The following is a 14,063-nucleotide window of genomic DNA, read 5'->3' as shown; positions in this document are numbered from 1 at the left end:
GAAAAAACCACTTACTACTTTCTCTCTTATTTTTCTTGTAATCTTTGTCTATGGAAGTAGAAATATTCTAATTTTTGAAGAGGTCTGAATCATCCTTGCTCCTGAAAAGAAGAGGCTTTCCATCAGCTTTCAGATTTTCCACAATGGCCCACTTAATTTTTCTAGACACAACTTCAGGAGAGGAGTAGGTGTTGTCAAATGCACACTCCAATAAGAAATTGTAGGTGATTGAAGGTATTGTCATTGATGGCAACCTTGAAAATCATGTGATACCGATAGGCAGACACAGGCATCGACACCGGCAGAGTCTACATCGGCACATAAAACACCAGCAACGAATAGGAAGAATACCGAAATCTTGGTCGACAACAATGTAGTATTAATTTATTTTGTAATTAATTATAAAATCTTTTGTAAGCCGACATGGCGGATTGTAATATGACTCATATATGTATGAGATCATTGTAGATCATTTTCAAGACAAGAGATAGGATGTGAAGTATGGAAAAGTAATAGCAGACCTAATATGTGAATTATTGGTTAAGGGTTTATGTTGTAGCAGAGCTTAAACCGGTACTGAATCTGGCATAGCAGATGCTAATCTGAAGCAGTACAAGACATTGGATTAGTATAATCCATTTCTGTACGTCAGTGTGACTTCTTTTGTAATTGAGCAGTGAGTTCTAGGCACTTGGCCTTCCTACATGTGCAGGCCCCTATTGTAAGAGTAATATTCCCTTATTGGCCAGTAAGCAAATATTGTGGGTCACAAATCCCACAAAGCTTTTTCCCACACCAATTTTTCTCATTAAAATACCATGTTATGGTGTGCTTCTCATGCTATTGTTATTGTTCTTATTTACTGCATTATTTCTAGTTTACCGGTACTCAGTTTTAATATGCTTTTCATGTTTTAAATCAAGTAATTTGATATACCGATTAGATACTGATTCACACCCCTCTCAGTATCTTTGGGAATCCTAACAATTGGTATCAGAGCTTGGTCCTCTATTTTCAAAATCCTAACAGCTTGAGGAAGATCTTGTCATCGGTAGAGATGGAAAACCTGAGAAATCAATTGGAAACAACTCTTAAAGACTATGATGCAGAAAAAGTGAAGAATATCAAATTTGAGGATGATCTGAAGGTTGCTCAGGATATTATTCAAGCATTAAAAGAGAATTTTACTATTGCAAGGAACAAGAGGGGAGAACTTTGTGAAAAGATGCAGAATGAGGAAAATGAAAAGGAAACTCTTAGTGATTTAGTAAACAAGCTAAGACAAGAAATCAGTACAACGAAGAATGAGATGTCGGATATGACTATGAGATTCTGTAAAGAAATTGAAGACAGAAAGAAGAATGAAGAAGACTTGGTTAGAAGACTAAATGATGCTGGAAATGAAAACACAAGACTCAGTCATGAAAATGATATGTTGAAGATAGATCTAATGCACACACAAAATGACAGAACTGAACTCATGAGACATAAAAGAATCTTGGAGAATGAACTGACTCGGGCAAATCAACACAAGGAGAAATTCAAGAAAAGTTCAGAAGAACTTGGTGACATGCCGAAGAATCGAAAACCTAATGGTGATACAAAGGGCCTTGGCTTTGAAGTTGGTGAAAGCTCTAGTACTACAAACAATCATGATCATAGCAAACTGGTAAGACAACATACTACTTACAAATTTAATGGCAAATGCTTTAATTGTAACAAGTATGGTCACAGAAAAAATCAGTGTAGATCTAGAAATCATCAGAATACTAATACACCCACCGGTCAATGTTCTAAATGCAACAAAGTTGGTCATAATTCAAAAAATTGTAGAATGAATGTAAAATGTTATATTTGTGGAAGATTTGGACACTTATCTAATCAATGCAGAACACATACTAGCATAGGATATGGGAAAGCTATTTAGAAGAACAATGTGACTTGTTATGCCTGTAACAAAATTGGACATATTGCCAAATTTTATAGAAGTAAGGCATCACCGACAAATACCAAACGTCCTAGTTTGAAAGGTAAAGAAAAGGTTGAAGAGGTAAAGCAAGAATTCTCAAAACAATGGATCAGAAAGTCAGATCAGAATGTTGATGGGAATACTCCTCCACCGGTAGAACAGAGTATCACTCCACTGGTAGGAGACTCTTCATCTAACTAAAGGGAAATCTTTTGGGGGTTTAGCAACAAAATGAAAAACATGCTATTATTCCCTCGGTTGATGGTGAGAAGTTAAAATTACTTCTATACCAGCAGATGAGTTAAGTTGTGACTTAACCGGTGAGCATTAAATGTGGTAATTGGAGAAAATAACATTATAAAGCAAATGTTTTGGCTCCTTTTTCATTCACCAAGCATTCAAATCTTTGAGAGCGCAAAAAATCCCAAGCGAAGGCATTCTAAGCGAAGAAGTGAAGAAATCCATCAAAGCATTCATCCTTAAGGAAGATTGTGGTATTTATAGCTATGGCATCTTCATCCACTCTTGAATTTATTACAAACCCTATTGTTGTTGAAGTTGTTAAGTGCCCTAGACCTGTATTCCAGCTGGTTCCCAAAATTGCAAAGAAAGATGATAGCATAGGTGCATTTTCTCAAATTCCTAAAGGAGTAGTATATGCAGAAGACCCTAGAATGTATATACATTGTTATATTGAGGAATTAGGTGATAATGAGATCAAGAATATGTATAAGACTATGATTTATGATGAGTCTGGAAATGTCAAGCCGGAACACAAAATAGTGGAAACCCTAGGTTTTACTGAAATCTTTAGTATCCTGGATTTTCCCAAGGATATCATAAGGATTGTGTTAAGTAGAGTACACGGTGAATTTTTTTCGGTTAGATTCAATTCATAAAATCACAAAAGAAGCGGTAAAAGTTGTAACAGGGTTACCTTCCACCAGTAACAGACCTGACAAAACAAAGAAGGTCTCAAATGACACAGTGATAAACCTAACCGGTGCAACATTTGATAAATGGTCTTTAAGGGTAAACGATGTAAAAGACATAAATGTCAGATTTATCAGTATGATCTTAGGTTATAAGGCTACACATGCAAATAGGTTGAACTTAGTTTCTAGCCTATGTATCAAAAGTGCCTATGATATGGTTAATGATAATGCAAGGATAGATGTATGTGAATGGCTCAAAGAAGAGTTGATAGGAAATCTAGGAAAGATCAAAAGAGATAAGAAAGAAACATTCAGATTTGGAAATTTGCTTGTTTGTCTGATGTTATACATAACAAAACAAGTACTCGGTATTGGTCCAAGAGATTTTGGTTTTGACATTCTGGTAGGAAAACAACTGTTGGATCCATTGAATAATATGGGAGAAAACTGAGAGAAAAACCTAAATGAACATTTTCAAGCATTGAAGACTCGAATGAAAACTAGAGTAAGACTGTCACAAGCTATTGTGGATAAATATCATGAGGAAATTTGTTTTGTGATCAAGAAAGATGAAATCTGGATGGAGGCAGTTGTCCCTAGAACTATCTGGGTAACTGAAATGGGCTATGAAATAGATGACAATATCATTGAAACTTATGCAAAAGCCCTCCTTGAAGCACCCAATGAACCTACTTAGGAAGTTTTTGGAAATGCTGGAACAATAGAAACTGGAATTCAATCAAGGAAAAGGGTAAAGAGGGTTGAAGTAACCATAAGGAAAGGAACCCGATAGGCTAAAGAAATCAAGGAAGATGTTTTGAGACAAATTGGTATAAGTGAAATTGAGTTGGAAGCACCTCAACCGGAAACTCATCTTTGACTGGTTGGAACTTCTTCTGAGAGTGAAATACCGACAGTATTTAAAAGGGTAGAAAGGAAAAGAAAACCCACACGAGTACCCTCTCCTACACCAACAAGAACCAGACAAAAACAATAGGTAGGTAAGGCCTCCTGCAAAGAAAATGACTCCTAAGAAGAAGAAGGTAAAAGAAGATATCGCTCCAATAGACAAACTTCTTAGTGAAATTACAGAGGATGGTAAGCTGGAGAACATCAACAAAATATACAATACACTATCAGTTGATGATAAGGAAAGCATAGAGAACAGTGTAATTTCACACTTAGATATATACAAGAAATTTTTGATGGAAGTTGTTGATGAAATTCCAAATGATCTGTATAGGAGACTTGAAGATAGAAGGTTAGCCATCGTTGAGATGGATAAGAAAATTAAGATTGAAGAACTACTTGCAATACATCCAATCAACTCAACTGATGAAATTTATAAACTAATCAGTGAAGCAAACTGAACAGTATTCTCTACTACTCACCGACATGTAGCACTGATGGCAGGTAGAGTAAAAGAAGTCTCTGAGGAAACAATAGATGCATGGGATATATTCTTTGTGGAAAAAGAAAAACAGGAAGAATTACTCAGACCAAAGACTATTAAAGTATATCACAAGGACAGAGATAAGAGGAAAGGAAAGGTAGGTCGACCTCCAAGCCTTAAAATAATTGACAATGTGCCCCCACCTCTTTTAGATACTCCACCAGTAGATACTACTGACAGTCAACCGGCCACAGAGAGTATGAAGACTCCACTAGAGGATACAGATCCTGAGTCTGAAATTTTGTATACTGTGAATGTAGACACCTAGGAAGTAAATGTTGTGGTTGACAGAAAAACCACTGAAGATAAGGAGGAAGATGTGACTACTGAGTCATTGGTTGTAGAAGTTAAAATAAGCATAGAAAAACCCACATAGGCAAAGCAACCGACTAAGGATACCACTGAGAAATTGGTAGAAACAACAGAGAAACCATCTGAAGAACCGGGAAAAGAGAGTTCAGAGGTACAAACTGAGACTACATCTGAGAAAATGGTAGTTGAAAGCATAGAGAAACCCTCTGAGATACAGATAGAGAAACCAAAACAGGTACAGGTTGAAGCACAGGTTCAGACAGAGACAGTACCACCGGCTCAAACTGAAAAGCATAAACCTTTGTTTGTAGAAATGCAAACACAGACTAACCTACCAGAGGTCGAATCAAGTAAGGTGATTACCACAACCGGTAGCATGGCTATTGTAAAGACTGTTGGAAAAACATCTAGTAGATCTATGGCAGAATTCAGACCTACAAATATAACAGAGGTCTTGTTGGATTCAATAAACAAGATCACAGAATGTAATGCATAAGATTATAAGGCTATTGATGATACAATTCCAATTCTTAAATTGATAGCACCAAGTGTATTGTTGATAATAAGGATTCTTTAGGTCAACTAGACACATTGTCTAAGTTCATCACTGGCAACATATTGATTGTTGATCAAATAAATGAGGATACATTTAAGGAAAGAATGATTAAAGAAAAAGAGAAATTCTTTGAGGAAATTGTGAAGAAGAACAAGGAGAAAATGGATACCCTATTACCAGAACTTGGAGAAATAATTTTTGACTTCAAGGAACTATACAGGGACACTTGTAAGACAAATATCTTAATAGAAGACCTTGACAAGGAAATCAGCAAAGCACAAGACAAGATTAACAATATTGCTGACAATCTGATAGGATCATCAGATTCATTTTTGGAGATAGAAAAGAAATTGCAGAGCTAGAAGAGAAAATCAAGAAGTTAGAAAATGACAAACAGAGAATAAAGGATAAAGAAAAGGACTTGAAATGAAGACTTGGTCCAAGACTAGAATACCTCACTTCTTTGAGAAAAGAAATATGTGAGGCTCTAGTTCCCGGACTGGAGACACCAGAAGAGTAAATGCACATACTCACCGGTACAGTGCAGAGAACACAAGAGGCAATAAAAGACAACAAAACATTCAGTAATGGTATAAATTTGACTTTGACAGATATCTTTTAGATTGTAACCCACTGGTTACAAGACTCCAGGCAAGAATCCACTGACAGCGAAAGACAACCTTTGTCATTAATGTCAAAGGGGGAGTGTGATGAGAAAAATGGTCAAAAGGAAGTAGAGATTATCTACTCAGGGGGAGCACATAGTTTTTGACATAAATTTTTTTGGCAAAGATATTTTGGACTTCAGTTTTCAAATGCATTCTTGAATTTTCCTCATGAGTGTTGCCATCAATGCCAAAGAGGGAGATTGTTGGCAAATGCACACTCCAATGAGAAATTCTAGGTGATTGAAGGTATTGTCGTTGATGGCAACCTTGCAATCATGTGCTACCGGCAGGCAGACATAGGCACCAACATCGACAGAGTCTACACTGGCACATAGAACACTAGTAGCGAATAGGAAGAATACCGGCATACTGGCCAACAACAATCTAGTATTAATATATTTTGTAATTAATTGTAAAATATTTTTTAAGCCAACATGGTGGGTTGTAATATGACTCGTATATGTATGAGATCATTGTAGATCATTTTGAAGACAAGAGATAGGATGTGAATTATGGAAAATTAATAAAAGACCTAATATACAAATTATTGGTTAAGGGTTTATGTTGTAGTAGAGCTTAAACCAGTACTGAATCTGGCATAGCAGATGCTAATCTGAAGCTATACAAGACATTGGATTAGTATAATCTATTTTTGTAAGTCAGTGTGACTTCTTTTGTAATTGAGCAATGAGCTCTAGGCACTTGGCCTTCCTGCATGTGCAGGCCCCTATTGTAAGAGTAATATTCCCTTATTGGCCAGTAAGAGAATATTATGGATCACAAATCCCACTGAGGTTTTTCCCACATTGGATTTCCTTGTTAAAATACTGTGTTATGGTGTGCTTCTCATGTTGTTGTTATTGTTCTTATTTACTACATTATTTGTGGTTTATTGGTACTCAGTTTTAATATGCTTTTCATGTTTTAAATCATGTAATTTGATATACCGGTTAGATACTGATTCACCCCCCCCCCCCTCTCAGTATCTTTGGGAATTCTAACAGTAGGAGTCTCTAAAAATCATGTTTTTCCTTTCTTTCTAGATTCCCCAAACCACATGAGGTAGGGTGAGGTCCCATAGAAATTTGACGGAGTTGTTCAAGGAAAGGCATCTCCAACTAGTGAAAAATTCTTGAATAGATGCAAGAAAGTCCCAATTCAAGTTCCAAAGTTGCAAAATTTGTGACCAAATTGCATGGGAGAAGGGACATTGGATAGCTATAGGGTTAACATTATCTTCCTCATTATGGCAAAGGTAGCACCTATTAGGAAGATGAAAGCCTCGTTTGAAAAGATTATCAGTAGTGAGGATTTTATTTTGCAGAAGGATCCAAAAAAATATATTAATCTTGGGAGTAAGACAAATAATGCAGGCTTTAGACCAACAAGGGGGAGGTTCAAGAGATTGGGACAACAACAAGACATCAGAGGCAATAGAATAACTACAAGAGGAAGTTCTCACCCAAATAGTTTTATCTTCAAGCAGAGGGTCCATCAAAATAGGATTAAGCAGAACCATAACAGGATTGAGGGCTGGGTCTATGGAACTCAAATTCACCCAGTGGTTATCCTTCCAGTAATCAGCCACCTTGGTACCAATTTTGGCCTTGCACTCAGAGATAAAGGGAGAAAAACAAACCTCATTGGAGAGGGGGGCCTCCAACAACCAAGAATCCTCCCAAAAATTGACTTTTCTGCCATTACCAATAGTCTATCTCTTACCTAATCCAATGACCATTTTAGAATGGACAACATTGTTCCAAATAGCAGAACTAGAAGGGGAATCATAGGAATTTAATTTTTTGTAAGAGATGTTTGAGGTTGCATATATTTGGCTTGCCAAATTGAATTCCATTCACTAGTTTTTCCAAACAATCTCCATATTTTTTTGACAAGAAGGGCTTTATTAATTGTTTTTTATGTTTCTCGGACCAAGGCCACCCAATTTTTTAGGTCTACCAACTTTGTCCCAGGCTATCAGAGAAATTCTTTTTCTCTCCTCAACCCCTGACCAGAGGAAGGAATTTTAAATCTTTTCAATAGCATCAACAAATTTGGTCAGAATTATAAATAGACTTAAAGCATACACATGAAGACTCTGGAGGGGGGATTTTAATAATTGGATTTTCCCCGCTTGGCTCAGAAGGGCCCCTTTCCAGCCGGCTAAATTTTTGTCCAATCTATCCACCAAGCTACTCCAAAACATCTCAGGGGACTTTCTGCACAGAGGGAGACCCAAGTAGATAGAGGGGAGCAAGATGATCTGACAATCCAAAATTCTAGCAATTCTTCCTTGCCTGTCTTTAGGAGTGTTGAGGAAGAAGAGGGAGATTTTCATCCAGTTAATCAACTGACCAGAGCCGATTTTAGGGTTCAGGCTTCCTTGATAGTAGATGTAGCCATCAACACCGTGTCATCAAAAATTGTTGGTCGAAGAAGATCCTGTTAGCTAACGACAGTTTGGCACCTTTCAGTCGACCTTCGAAAACAAGTTTGCTGATATATCTTCCTAGACTTTCAGCCAAGATTAAAAACAAAATAGGAGATATAGGATCCTGTTGTCTGAGACCCCTTGAAGAACCAAAGAAGGGGGTAAGGGAGCCATTGACAATAACCGATAGTGAGGGAGTAGAGATCAGTTGGGAGATCATTTGGACCACTCTTTCACCAAATCCAAAAGCTTTAAGGATTTTGAGAAGAAAACACCAATCCACCCGATCATAAGCCTTAGGAAACCTTGGTTTTTTGAGACTTCCAGGGAGTGAATAACTTCATGGACCAATATGATGGAATCTAGAATCCACCTTTCAGGAATGAATCTGGTCTGTTATGGAGAAATGATATCTGGAAGAATATAGAGCAATCTAAGGGTGAGAAGCTTAGATATAATCTTGTAAAAGGAATTGCACAGACTAATTGGTCTAAAAAGCTCCATAGAGTCAACACTCAGGGTCTTAGGGATAAGGACCAAAAATGTGGCATTGATTTCTTTCAAAATCAGCTTAGATCCAAAGAATTCTTTAACATCCTTAACAATGTTTTGGCTAATGATGTGCCAAAACAAGTGAAAGAAGAACATCAGGATCGGGAAGCCATTCGGGCCAGGGGATTTATTACCTTCAAGGGAAAAGACAAATTGCTTGATCTCACCATTAGAGGGGATAACAGAGAAATATTTATTTTGGTCTCTCCCAATTATCTTTAGGATAGCAACAAGGAATAAGTCTTGGGCACTTTTATCCAAATTGCAATCCACCGACAAGAGAGATGAGAAGTAGGATCTAGCTTCCTTTTTTATTTCATCTTCCTCAAAGGACAAAGTGCCCCCTATGGACATTTTTGATATTTTATTGGTTGCCTTGTGTTTCATGGCAGCCATATGAAAGAATCTTGTATTCTTATCACCTTCCTTAAGCCGTGGTGAACGTGAGTGTTGCTTCTAGAATATCTCTTCTTTTTTAATGATATCATGATACTTAGATAATATCTCTCTCTCAGAAGTGACAAAGACCTTACTATACCCATTAGCTTTGATTTTGGTCTTAATATCCTTAATATCAAGTTTGATCACATATTTGGAGGCAAAAATGTCACTAAAAACTTCCTTATTCCATCTCTTAACCATGTCCTTACTATACCCATTAGCTTTGATTGTGTAAGGATTTTGCTAACAAGATGCAGGAATAATTTGAAATGTCTATGATTGGGGAGATAAAATTCTTTTATGATTGCATATTTCACAAAGTGATAAAGGTATATTCATATTTCAAATAAAATACTTAAAGGAACTATCCCTCCACCAAAATGTTACACAAATCTTTAATAGCTTCCTCAAGCTTGGGGTGGCTCATCCACATTTTTTCAAATTTGAAGGGGAAATTTCTCCTCCCAGCGATGGGGTCTACCACAAAAGAAGTTGGATAGTGGTCCGAGTCAATACGAGGAAGCACATTTAAGGAACAAATGTAATTATTGAACCAATCATTAGAGATAAGGGCCCTATCAAGTCTCACCTGGATAAGATCAGAGCTAGTTATTCAATCAGTGCAAGTATAATTATCATCCTGCAAATCCACATCATGGAGTGCCTGATTATCAAGCTAAGAAGGAATCCCCCAAATTTCTCATTCTCCTTGAGGCGAGTGTTAAAGTCTCCCATCACCAGCCATCCTTCAGAATTGAATTGAGTTCTGATAGAGTCTAACTTATTCTAGATCTACTTCTTCCAAGTTTAGAATTTGGGGCATAGATATTAGATAAAAGCCAAGTAGTCCCATCTTTAATATGATGATATCTAACAAACATAATATTATTTTCAAGCCAAACTAGATTCCCCTGGACGTGTTGAAGATTCCAAAAGAGAGAACTACCTCCAGAGGTACTTTGATTTTTTCCACTTTATTCTTAGGCATTTTAGTTTCTTGAATCAAAAAAATGTTAGGTTTACAATCCCTAACTAAGTTCCTGAGATTCTCATGTTTATTCAGACCATTAAGTTCATGAATGTTCCATGAAATAAGCTTCATATTCATTTAAAAAAGCATACCTCATGGATGGTCAAGTGGGTACCATTAGCTATATTCTTGTTGGCTTCTAGCTCCCTCATTTGAGTAGTTGATCTCCTACCTGGCATTGCTGGATTTGAATCCACATCAGCTTTGGTCCTCCCATGGTTTTCATAGGAGTAATCTGGGGTGTAGATTTGGGACCCTTTTTCCGGCCCGCTTTTTCTCTGTGACATCATTGATCTAGATTTCATCATCCATAGGATTCTTGCTAGGTTCTTTTTGTAAAGCATCATATTGTCCTTCTTCATCTACCCATTTAGAGCTTATTGAGAACAGAAGTTGTTGGTGACAACATAAAAGTGGATTTAACATACTCAACAGACTTATGGGAATCAGAAGAGGAATTTCCACCAAGAATATTGCATTGTTGGGCATCTTCAAAGATGCCATAAGGCTCCTCATTATTCAAGTCCTTAGAAATAGAGTTAGAGTCCTCCTCCACATTGTTAGCTTGCATAACAACATGGATTTCACCTTCCTCCAGGTCTTCATCCTTCTGCTCATCATAGTTGGGGCTAATCTTTTCTCCTTCATCAAATCTAACCTGGTCACCTTCGAAATCTTCCTTCTTTGATTTCTCAGTACAAACCATATTATCATTTTCCTTTTAATCAAGGGTATCAAGAATAATGGAATTCTAGATCTCTGCTTCCTTCTTGTTGGTATTTTTAGCTTTCCACTACATTCTCTTATATTTTCTAGCTTTATCATTTTCATCCTGTAGGGGGAATTTCTTGGCAATATGTCCATCTTTTTTGCAATGGAAACACGCAAATAAAAAACTCTCATATTCTAATAGTTGGATCCATTTCCCAAGCTTAGAGTTAATCTTAATGGAGAGAGGCATATCCGTTCCTTGAGAGACACCCACACAAATTCTTGCATAGGTAAGTCATCTTCTGGCTGCTATTGTGGGATTAATGGAGAGGAGTTTACCAAAGGAACAAGCCAAACCATTACAGACATCTTCAAAAAAAAATTCCAGGGGCAGACTCGAGAGTCTTACCCAAATAGGGGATTGAGAAAAGAAGGGAGAATTAAGATCCAGCAATGGCGACCACTTCTGAAGCGCCAAAGGAGTTTTCCCAATCACCCAAGGACCACCACAAAGAATCTTAGTCATATCTTCTTCATAAGAAGAATTAAGGGAAAGAGCCCCTCTCGACATAGCTATTATTTCCACCTATCCTCTAAGAACCCACATTTTTCTAGAATACTCCCTAACAACATCAATATTAGGTCTAGTACCCAAAAATTTACCGACCAAAGTCAGGGCTATCAAAGCAATATTGTGCTCGATCACCAGATCTAGGACTTCAAAAGTGAATCTCCCTTTCTCAGGGTCAGAAATATTGCATACCTTAGGGAGACAAGACTTCCCGCATGGTTTGGAGCCAAACAAAGAGGACCAGAGGCGAGACATGTCCACCCGATTCGGCCCCTTTCTTGAAAAATCTCCATCATGTGTTGTTCTCCCTCCACCCGGATCCAAGGGTTTTTCACCCCCTTGTGGGTCCCCAATGACTGGATCCTTGCCATCCTCTTGAGGATCTATAGTCTCAGTAGCATCACATGATCCATCCTTACCGCTAGCATCCTGGATTGTAGGGCCAACATAGGGTTTCCTGCCTAAAGAAGAATTTGAAATTCCTCTCTGCATCTCCACTCTATTTTTTTGAGCTACTTATTTCTTGAGATCAAGATAATCTAATTTTATTCAATTGAGGTTGTGGTTCACTTCGATTCCCTTTTCTTTGAATTTGACATCATCTTATTTGATTTCATGTACTAAAATATAAATTTCAAGTCAAAAATTATTTTAAGGCATGCAACGATAAATCTTTCTATTGTTCCCAAGAAGAGAAAGTATAATTTAACAAATTTTATTGAATCAATACTAACACATATTGAATTCAATCATAAATATTATAGTAATCTTATGCTTCATCTAATAATGATAACCCTAACCTTAATTGAACCTTAAAACTAATTGTAATCATACATGGAGACTAACCTTAAGTGACCAAGGCAAGCTAAGGTGAGACTAATCGCTTAGGGGAAGGATACACACCCCACAAGCACTCCCCACTCTTAAACCTGGGAGGGAGTTGAACCCGAGACCTATGGGGAGAAAACCCATAGCCCAAGCCAACTCACTTACCTGTGTGGGATAAATATTAATATTATTATATAATATATAATCCTAATTGAACCCTAAACATTATATTAACTCTAACTTTTATCCAAGAAAAAATCTTCATACTAGAAACCTAAGCCTAACTATAATCCCTACTCTAGCCATATTTAAATCATAAATGATCCATAACTATAACCATGACACAATTATTTAAATCCTTGTGAGACCCCTTTTATCCATTGTTTTGGAGGAACTAATAAATTATTTATTGATTATTCAATGTAAGCGTGTACCTGTATAATATGGCAATGTGCTTGGATAGTTACATTAACCACCCTAATTGACAATGTAATAGATGATTACATAGTTACACATAGTTACACCAACATTTCCCCCCTTGATACATTGTTCCTAAAAATTTCCTTAGGGACCTCCCCTTAAGGCTTACACAACAAAACCTGATGATTACATTATATGAATACATATTTTTTAAAGTACTTCTCTTAAAGAAGAAAATCCTAAACCAAGTGGGGCTCCATCAAGTTGTCTCTTGATCCTCAAAAAGGTGTAACTTCAAGCTGTGTTATTAAGCTCTCAATCTTGAACTCTCGAATCATAGAGTTTTGAATTATTCAACAATGGTCCCTAAGAGATAAAAAATATCTCTATCATTGTGTAATGATCGTAAAAGGGTATAATTCTCAATCATATACTCTAAAGCTCACTAGACAACAATCCATATTGAGCTCAACACCTATTTGTTAGCATTTAAGTATTAAGAAGTATTTAATATTTATAAGTAGAAAGATATTTATCTAGATATTAGTAGTAGATAGGAAAATTATATATATTTTTGTTAACTACTAGGGTAAGAGTGTGGAATGAGTTTGAAGGATAGAAAGTTAGGTAAATAATAAAAAAAATTATATTTTTTTATCTTTCTTGAAAATGTCTATACAAAGGATAAAAGTCAAAACCTTTATCACAAGGACTCAATTTGATGTCATTGAGGTTGTTTATGGTGACCTTGGAAAATAATTTGTTTATAAGTTTCTATGAATGTTTTTGTTTAAAATTATAGAGGTTGTATTATCTTCTCTGGTGTTTCTTTTGAAGATTAAGGACTAAGAAGGTTACATTTGATGTTGCCGTAATATAGGATAAAGGATTTTCACAATCTCATGTTAGATTCTCATTTTGAAGATGGTTATTTGTATAAAAAGCTTTCAGTTTTCAGTTCTTACAGATATGAATTTTATATATAATGAAGCTTATTTTTCGAAGATAGATAAGGGATTTGGTATTGAACTCAATATGGATTATTGTCCAAAGATTTCTCAAGATTATGATTGAGAATTATACTCTTACAAGGGTCAAGAGACAACTTGATGGAATTTTATGCATGCAAAGCTCATTGGGGATTGTTGTTGAATAATTCAATGTCTATGATTCAAGAGTTCAGAGA

Source organism: Cryptomeria japonica, chromosome 9 (assembly GCF_030272615.1).
Source record: "Cryptomeria japonica chromosome 9, Sugi_1.0, whole genome shotgun sequence".
NCBI classification, from domain to species: Eukaryota; Viridiplantae; Streptophyta; class Pinopsida; order Cupressales; family Cupressaceae; genus Cryptomeria; species Cryptomeria japonica.
Note: the sequence above shows the minus strand (reverse complement) of the source record.